We start from the raw sequence: 9,847 nt of genomic DNA, 5'->3' as shown, positions 1-9,847 counted from the left end.
CAAACTGTGCTTTGGGCACAAAATTATTCATTTCCGTATGGTTTTTCCATGGTGCTCATGACAGCAGTGTCTGAGAGTTTCACATGCACTGTTTCCTTTTCCAGTAATGTTGAGAGGATGCTGACCCTGTATTATCAGTGAGGAGAGAAGGCAAGCAGTGATGAATAAAAGGAGGGTCTTCATAATTTCAGTTTCCCGATGTGAGTCACCCACAGCCCGAGTGCTTTGATGACAGATATTTAGAGCTCAGATCCAGCAGTGATTGCACAAGCTGGATCTAAAGATCTCCCACATAAACACCCAGGTAAGGCAGAAAATGCTGGTGAGTGCATTGCTCCCCAGTGACTTTAATCTGGGGGTTTTCTGGTTTTTTATAAGTTTACCATTCCTGTAACTTTTTTTCTGTGGGTAGTTCTCTAGAGTTTGAGTTAATTTTTCTAAGCAAACTTAAAATCCATAAGTTTCATAAGTCTTGACCAAATTTGCCATGATACAGGTTAGCAGCAGGATGGACTGTTTTGAACTGTGATGTGATTGGCATTTTATGGGCTCCCTGGTAGCAGAGGTGACTGATTGATAGGGACTGGCCATGTGAAGGCAGCGAGACGTGCTTTGCCAGCACGTTTTGATTTGTTTTGTTTTTCCAAGTGTTTTCTGTCTGCATAATAGTGATAATTGAACTGCTGCTTTCAGTTGTGAAAGGTGTTGCAAATATCACCAAATTAATGAAAAACACTGCCATTTTTTACCAAAACTAGCTCTACTCTGTTTATCAAAGTATTCACATACAATTTCAAAAGGATTTGTATCCAGAGAGGTGCCTTAAAAAATCAAAATTAAAAAAAATCAGACTGTCCTGAAGATACCAGGGAAATGGTATGTCTTACATGAGGGTTTTTCTTGAATCAATCCAACCTTAATTGGGCTGTGCTGGTGCCTACAACCCTCCTCCACAGACAGTAGTGGACAGTAGACATTGGATATATCTTGGAGTCTGAGCAGCCCCATGAACTCAGCACCCTCCCATATTTGTATTGCTCTTCTCATGCCCTGTGGGCTAAAGCTTCAATTTTAACACATCTGGGACTGAAGAAAAATTTATTTTCCTGTTCCTCTCCATCTCCAAAAATCCTGTCAGTAAAGGTGGAGAAAGGCGATGTGAGATAGTATAAGATGCTGTTTGTGCAAACATTTGTCATCCTAAACATGACCTCATGATACAAACCAGGACTTTGGCAGCTCAAGACAAAACACAGCCTTTTTATGCTTTGCACTGTAATTACTTCATGAAGCAAAATCCTCAGTCAAATTAATTTTCTTCATGCATATCATAGGTATTAAACTGCAACGGTGCACAAGGTTTGGCCTTTCCTTTAGCTAGCCTGGCTCCAAAAGTAAATTGGAAAAGTAAGTGGCAAGGAAATAACAAACAGCTGAACATTTTGAAGCCTTTTCTATTAAAACAAGGTCTATTTCCTCTAGTTTTCACTTCTCCCCACCAGGCCAAGCACTGGAAGATGACGAGAGTGGGAGCAGGAACAGAAGCAAGTGTGAGATAACTTACTAAGATAGAGTCTGTGCTGTGAAGAAGTTCAAGGGCCTGTTTTCTTACAAACCATTCAGTGTGTCTGGCACTTCGGAGCTGATGGCAACCACTCCCTGCATTGATCTGGCGATGCAGACCTGAGGATTATTTGCCTACAAACAGCTATTGTTTGCAGGATTGGCAAATGAAAAAAACCAAATATGTTTGTTTTGTCCACAGATCATGTTGCTTCCTACTTTCTCTTGATAAGAGGCGTTTGGGGACGGTGCCCGGGTTTTGGAAGCAGTGGTTGTCTAGGCAGGAACTGAGAAGCCTAAAACGTGCTTTCTTCTTCTGCTCCTTCCTCCCTCTTTGCTCTCACTCATCATCACATCTTTTCTGGGCCCAATGCCTAGCAGTTCTGCATTAACGCCTCAGTACACACAGCTGAACAGTTCGCAATGCAACGTACCCAGTGCCGTCATGTCTTCCCAAATCAAGCTCCTGCAAACCATTTTTGTTTATGGGAAGAATCACTTGGCTTCACAATGCTGCTGGTTATCTGTGCCCAGCTGACTCGAGACACTCCAGGTCTTCCCAGAGAAAAGGTTTTGCAGGGCGCCATTGTGAACCTAGAAAATACAGAACAGAGCAGGTAAACAAACATCCCTAAAGATGATCCCATCTCAGACCTTCCTCCTGCAAACCCATACGGGCTTAATGTTAAGCACATGAACAGTCCCAGATCACTTCAGCAGAGCTACTCACATGCTCACAGTGCAGAGCATTTGCCAGATCAGACCCTTTATGTCTAATTGCAAGATAAAAGGCAAGTCTCCCAGTTCTATCAACTGTAATGAATTGTTATTAGCAGCACAATTTAAAATAGCCTTGGGGCAGATCCCTGGCAGACCACTGGGGATAAAGTGATGTGGACTTGTTGCAACAGAACCTGGAAATACTTTTTCTTGGATAAAGTGCCATGCCAGTCATGTGAAACGCTAACACTGTGATGAGGTTGTTTTTGTAGGCTTCGACCTGTGCAAGGCTTTCTTTTTTGTGGCTGTTCTCTGCACAATTCCTCTCTCTTCCACCTTTTGGGTTGAATTCTGCTGTTTGAACCGAGTCGGGAAACTGCTCTGCTCCTAACCTTGGGGACAATTTCTGTATGGATTTGATGATGTTATGGTGTCCAAAGGCAACTTTACAAGCTACAGTGGGAAAAAACCAAATCACGGCCCCTGTCCAGCAGGGTCTTCGGCACCAGGTCAGCATCCACGACCCTGGGCTGCACGCGTGTCGTGTCCCCTCGGGTGAGGGGCTGGGCAGCACAATAGGCGACATTGTGTCCCGTCGCTGCCACTAACGGCGAGGCGGGGGACAGGCGAATCTGGGGGCACAGAGAGCGAAACCCACCCATGTCCATTAATGAAGGGCCAGCCCCGGGCCCTCATTAGGAGCCCGCCGGGCCGTGCCCCGGCCCCGCCGCCCGCCAGTGCTGGGGCCGAGCGCGGAGCGGCCGCGGCGCTCAGCGGGCGCGGAAAGTGGCGCGGCCTCTCCGGGCTGGCGTTTGCACCTGGGGCTGCCGCGGTTTAATGGACTTTAACACATGCAAACAAGAGCTTTTGTGTGCGGGCACAAAGGCTGCCCCGGCGCGGGGCTCTCCCCAACACTGCCGCATTGTTTCCCCTCCACTGCTTCTTGTCACCCTCCTTGTCAGAGTTTAATGAGGACAACGAGGTTTCGCAGGCTCATTTCGCACTTCAGCAACTTTCTAACACTTCCCTAACGAGGGAGAAGGGGCCGGAGCGATCGGGGGCGCAGGGAAGGAGCCGCCCCGGCAGAGACCCGCAGCCCCGGGGCCGGGGCAGGTGCGCCCGGGGCCGAGCAGGGATGCGGGACCGAGCCGGGATGCGGGGACTCAGCCCCTTCCAGCTCATCTCCGGCACCTCGACGTGGCTCCATTCGAAAAAACCCAGCTTATTGACTTGAGCGATTTAAGCTCGGCCGAGAATGCGGGAGTGTCCCTGTGGTGCCCGGAGGAGCAGCGAGGCTGAGGGGAGGTGGTGGCCGCTGCGACCGCGGCGGGCAGCGGCAGGGACCGGCCCCGTAGCTCGCTGTGAGGCATTTCCCCGGAGCACGTAGTTTTCTCGGGGCAAGTAGCTTTCCCGGGAGCAGGTAGCATTCCCCGGGCTCTCCGGCCCGGAGATCGGCAGTTTTCTCACCTCCCGCCGTTCTCGCCGAAGCCGAGCATCCCTCCCGAAGGCGGGGAGGGAGCGGGGCGGACGCTCACCTCCTCTTCCCTCGCCCCGGGGCAGTTTCTCCCCACACCGATCGTGTGTTCGCCCGGCACTGCTCGGCGCGTTCCGCTGCTCCTTTCAGGGATAGAGCGGGATTTCGCGGTGGCGGGGACCGGCGGGCGAGGGATGCCGAGCAGGCTCGGTTAAACTGCCCAAACCCCGGATTTGCACCGTTCAAAGCCCTCGAGGTGTTGTAACCGCTTTGGGCTTTGGGCGAGCGGCCTCTCCTCCCCAAATGCAGCCATTCCCCTCGGGTTGACTTTATTTCCCCCTCTGTAGACAGCCAGTGGTCCCAGGCAGATCGTAGCTGCGGTTTTCAGTGTTTTAGATGGAAATTTTGGGGAGGATTTGCCTTTAGCCTTTGCAAATCCTCGTTTCTGCCTCCTGTTCCCACGACCGAAATCTCCCCTCCGCTTTTTTTCTTACTTCCCTCTTCTGTGTGTGAGAGAAATTTGGAAAACTCGAGAAGTCGTTTAATGCAAAGGGATTTTAAAACACAAAAGTATGCTGTGAAAGAAAAAGAACCCAACACCCCAACTACTTAATTAGATACTTACCGAAGGAGCCATTAGAGCCTGCTGGGTATAACATGGTTTATAACTTCTCTGGCCACAGAGAAATTCAATAATTACTATTTTTTTCCTCCTTTACAATGGGATGGGTTAAGGATGGAGGGTGATAAACTTAACTCTGTTTCTGGGCTTTTCGCAGATTAGCCTTTGGCATTTGCTGGTAAATACCAAGTGAATAGAGACTGTGTGACCACAGTCCCTTGAATTAGGGACAAACATTTCCTCTGTGCATTTTAAATAATGCTACTGCCAAATATTTTGTTACCAGAGATCATTATCATTTTGAATGAAAACTCCAGGAGTAAAGGCATTGGTTTTGTCTTTACTGGTGTGGAACAGACTATATGATATCTAGAACAGCAGCAAGCTTTCACAAATTGCTATATGATTTCTACTGCCAGGTTCTGTGATATTGGATACGACATAAAAATAAAAAAGCCAGGCAGATAGACACAGAAACTCACAGAAGCCACCTGTATATTTTGTTTCAAAGGAAAATCTCAGCTATTGTCTTACTGGCTCTGGTTCTGTTAGGCCTTGGATCTGCTTAATCTTTAAAGCTATTCAAACAAATTGAATGATACAAGGCAAGTCTTCTATAATTAATCTGGATTCTTGAATTTTGATACAAACTTTTATGTAACTGAGACGTTTCTCTGTTTTCCTTGCAAAGACATTGAATAGGCACTAAGTCCTCCTGTCAAGAGTGCTACCATGAACAAAGTCAAAAGGAACAAACCTGGAAATGTTCCCTTCATGAGGAAGAAAGAGGTGCAAACATAAAGTCATGGGAGAGCTGGTACTGGTGCCTGGATAGAGACCAAAGTTTAAAGTGGCCCCTGTGCTACAAACCACAGAACACGAACACAGGAATGGTGGTTTGTCCCAGGCACAGCTTCTGCAGGATGTTATTTTGTCAGTTTATCCCAACCTCACAGGGACTCAGCGCTGGCACTCAAAGGTCTCATTTGAACCTTTTGAAATGTTTATTCTTTCACTACTACAGTCCAAAGAAAATGGAAACTATGCCATTGGGTATGGAAGAACTTGTGACATCCACGCTAAGCTGCCGCTGTGGATGATGAAGCTTCAGCTGCGGTTTGCTCCTTCTCATGTTATGCAATTTTCTCTTGGTATTTGGCAGAACTGCTGCAGAATGGATACTTTGCAGAGCTGTGCATCTTGTGATGAGGCATTGTTGAAATCTCTCAATATATGACCCCCTTGTAGGAGTAAAAATTTTATCTGGGTTATCAGGAAAGTAAGAATTATATTGGGGTTTTTTTTGTTGTTTTTTTGTTGTTTTGTTTTTGTTTTTGTTTTTTTTGTGATTTGGACTGTCTGGCTTCAATGGAAAATTAACACACTGAGAAAGGTCTGTAGGTCTGGACCTGCTAAACTCATAGGTTGCAGATACAATTCCCACTGAGACCATTGGTAAAAACGCTCACAGACCCAGCACAGGTTCAGCCAGCGTCAGCAGCTTTCCAGGTTAGCCCCCAGCAGATCCATTGACAATTTCTGCTTTCTGACTCTCCATCTTTCCTCACACATTTTTCTTCAGATCCTGTAAAATCCAGTGAAAGAATGAAAATCTTTTGATTTTGAAGCTGATGTCTCTGGCCGTGACGGTTTATACAGTGCAGTTCTACCATCAGGTGTATGGAAAAGGACCTTCTGCCTTCATGGAATTACCTGATGGGCCAAATGAGTTGGGTTTCCTCGAGTTTCTGAGCAGTTGTGGGTCTGACTGTCTTTTCACAGACACAGACAGAAGTGGTGCTGACCGTACAGACAGAACAAAAAGCTGTGCCAAGGGCCACATCAGCTGCTGCCCAGTCTTGTCCTTGGTCACCTCAGGCAACTCCCTCTTTGCTGAATGTCCTACCCCACATGCCAGGCAACAGTTCCACCTTTTACTCATCGAGGTGTTGTGTCAAACCATGTGCCCAGGATGTTGGTGCTCTGTGCCAGCCTTTCACCACTCACATTACCAGTGTCTCCAGAAAGGTAATGCCAAGGCTTGTTCTCCATTCCCTATAGAGGTATCACATTCTTCAGGTTACCCAGAGACCCTTTGGAATGAGGCTGTTCATTTTAGGATGGGAAAAGAAACAAAAGAGAGACCCTGGTCCCCATAGAAGAGAGGAACCACCCAAAGTTGCACATGCAATGGCCCAGACAGGACGTTTTTTGGGTGCCAGCATCTCCTTAGGTGCTGCTGCCGCTCCTGACGCCAAAGCCGCTGGGTCTTGTCACAGCTGCTCCATGCGCCGGCCCTGAGAGGCCACTGCTGATAACACTCTCCAGGTGTTCAGCCTGAGAACAAAGGCCCTTTTCAGTGGCTGCTGAGAAGGAAGAAGCCTCCTTGCTGGACGGAAAATGGCTTTCCTGGCTGGCAATATTTGGTTACAGTACGATCTGTTACTTCAGAAGAAGCCCCACAGAAGGGAGGGTAATTTGACTCAGGCATGTGAAAAACCATTGTGGGGACTCTTGTCTACCTCCTTCTTCTCCCCAAAGTACTGAAACAATGTTGAGTTGTGATGTTTCATACGAGCAAAATAAAACTGGAATCTGGGATCAAAGTGTGCCTCATCTTGCTATGTCCATTGTTATGAGGGCGAGCTGGGTCATCATCCTGAAGAACCTGGGCTCTCTGCAGAGGCCCAGTCCCTTACCTGGCTGGATAGCACACAAAACAGTGTATTCTGATTGCAAAACTGAGCTGAGAAAAGCTGTGTGCTGTCAGGAGCACAGTCCAGGGGAAGCTTTCCCTCAATCCATGGACCTGAATTGCAGTGCTTGTGTTGGAACACCTTAATGAAACATTTTCACAGTAAAACTCATATTGTTTGCACAGGGACACCTGAAGGATAATTTGGTTCTATGGATAAGGGTGAGGAGGTGGGTTTGGGTATATTTTCCAAGTAGCCGTGCACCCTGTTTTGGCACTGGAGGGATTTCCAAAGGGGAAGGCGCGGTGACCACTGACTGCAGCTGTCTAGAGGTGGCGCATTCCCCCTTTCCCACAGAACCAGCTGCCAAGGGAAGGAGCACCCCTTGCACAAGCACTGCAGTCCTGTTCTCCATGTATTTTCAAAACCTGGCTCTTACCACCAGCTGAAGGCTTTCTGTGCTCTCCTATGGCCTCACCATAGTTATAATCTCCATGAGGTACTCCCAGTATGTTCCTTCACCAGCCTGCTCCTACATTATCCCTACACCCCATAAGCTGTTCCTCACACCCCGGGGAGTTGGTTCCCTCAGATATGTAGGAGGTGACTTACCCAAAATTATTTTCTCCACATCTTTCAGGTAGAAGTGAGAAAGACAATCCAAGGAACATTCCCACACTGATGAGCCATTTCCCATCTCTGAAAGAAACACAGAGGGATGCTGTCCTCATCCCAAATGTACTTGCTTAGTGGAAGAGCAAGGACATGAAACCCCTTTTAAAATATCTGCCGTTCATGCATAAATATATCTCTGTATAAAGCAGAACTTCTAATTTTAAGTAAGCAGAAGAACACTAGCACAGATATTGCACTTTTCAATCAAGCAGTACTATTTCCTATATAAGACAAGGCTTCCCTAATTCTTCAAATGCACCAGCTAACATCTATACAAATAATGGGATTTGGCTGAGTACAGTTAAATATATTTGATTACTTCCCTTTTATCTAGTTCTAGGTTTACTGTACTTTTCCTTGGATGGCAAATAAGGAGCCCTTTTCTTCTAAGTGACAGCAGGGAAAAGAATCAGGTTGCTAATTTACCTGAGACCCAGGAGTGTGTAATGATAGATGTGTGCTGGAAACTACAGAGTGGGCTTTCTAATTTTGGGGGGAGGAGAGACGGAAAGCATGAGATTCGTTAATCTTTCAAATTGATGGTGCTTTTGCTGATGGACTTTCATGGTTGTAATTACACACACATCAGGAAACAAATGCAGTGAGAAGAAGAGCTGACAGGAGGCTGGGACCTAACGAAATGTGTCATACAGGAAGCAATTAAAATGGAAAATCGTCATTCTCCAGACAAACAAGGGTACAACGTGCTCGTGGTTAATCACAGTATCTTCTCTCAAAGCAAACATAGTCTTACCTGCAGCAGTGTAGGAAGTGAGCACACACATGGTCCAGGAGAAGTTTGGTTAAAGAAGCAGAAATCCTTGTGTGGATGTTCAGGCCTGCAGGTCACCAGTGCTTCCAAGGATGTGTCACCCAGGTTTTTGCATGGAAGATCTGCATCAAAGTCTTCTAGAAGAGATGTGAAGGAAAGAGGCAGGTGGGGAGGGAGAAGGGAGGACGGATGGCAGGCAGGCAGAGAAAGGTGCCACCCATGGTTTAGGTTTGTTTCGAAATGGGTGTGTTTTCTGTCCAAGGGAAAGCAAAAGCCCGGAGCGTGCCCATATCGCCATGATGCCAGATCAAATGGTCTTAAGCACCAGCAGCTTTGGGTGAAAATCACTTTCTAGGTAGGAAAAGGAATCTGAGCCCAAGCTGATTTTACAGTGCAGATGTGCTGTTAGTCTGATTTAGGAAATGCTTATCTCCTCCTCTCCTGGGATTCCTTTGCCTTCTTCTGGAATCTGAGCAGGTCAAGTTCAAGCCACGTTTTAACCTGAAGAGGTGCATTCACACCAGCCAGGAGAGGAGCAGTGCTGGAGGGAAAGGGTGAGTCACACACAGGTCAGTGCCAAGGACAGTTCAGGTAATTTGAAGCAAAGCCCTCTACTTTTTAAGAATATTTTAATATTCTAGTAAATAATACCTTCTTTTTGTTCCTCAGAAGATTCAACCTACTAGTTCTTCCCAGGCTTTATTTTAGCTGGTTCAGATATAAAGTTGGTCATCCAGAAAAGCAGAAAGATGCCATAATTTCCTGTAGGCATGTTTGTGTGTATTCTACACTTCCAGCAGACCCTAAAACATCTACTGGATCACCAAGCAAGCAGCTTTTGTCTCTTTGTTGTTTCATAGAAAAAAAAAATTGTATCATGGCTTTCAAGTAGAAAAAAAAATAGAGAAATAATAACATGACCCAACTGCGAAAATATTTTTTTTCATGAACTATACCAATGAATTGGAAATGCAAGTAGTAAAATGAATTGCCAAAAGTATCAAATATATGTTTTCAATAACTTTTTTTTTTGTTACCTAGTAAAATATTTTCCTGGAGAAGGGTTGTTAAACCCCTCGGTGCAATATAAAGGTGCAGTGATGTATTGTCTCAGAAGTGGTTTAATGGAGTTTTGGGGTTCCATTCTTTGTACATATTTTCAACACACGCAGTGCGTGATCAATTTGGATATATAAAATGCTCTATATTTCTTTCTAAGCAATGATTTTAACTTTTAAAGAATGTTGCTTAGTTAGGAGAGCATGTGTGTGTGTTTGCATTTTGGCAAGGCAGCAAATCACATACAATATTTATGTCATTTGAGA

General features: G+C 46.1%; 1 long non-coding RNA gene across 1 annotated transcript; it reads right to left on the bottom strand.

Annotated features, from left to right (window-relative positions):
• Positions 1-1,081: 1,081 nt before the first annotated feature.
• On the bottom strand, positions 1,082-9,209 carry LOC125332415. Its single transcript, XR_007206480.1, has 3 exons — positions 8,505-9,209; positions 7,688-7,774; positions 1,082-2,157 (listed from the first exon to the last, which is right to left on the bottom strand). It is a non-coding gene; the product is annotated as an uncharacterized LOC125332415 (long non-coding RNA).
• Positions 9,210-9,847: the final 638 nt, after the last annotated feature.

This window comes from Corvus hawaiiensis, chromosome 13, assembly GCF_020740725.1.
Source record: "Corvus hawaiiensis isolate bCorHaw1 chromosome 13, bCorHaw1.pri.cur, whole genome shotgun sequence".
In the NCBI taxonomy this organism is placed as follows: Eukaryota; Metazoa; Chordata; class Aves; order Passeriformes; family Corvidae; genus Corvus; species Corvus hawaiiensis.
The sequence above is the reverse complement of the archived record's forward strand: the minus strand, read 5'-3'. Positions and strand labels throughout refer to the sequence as shown.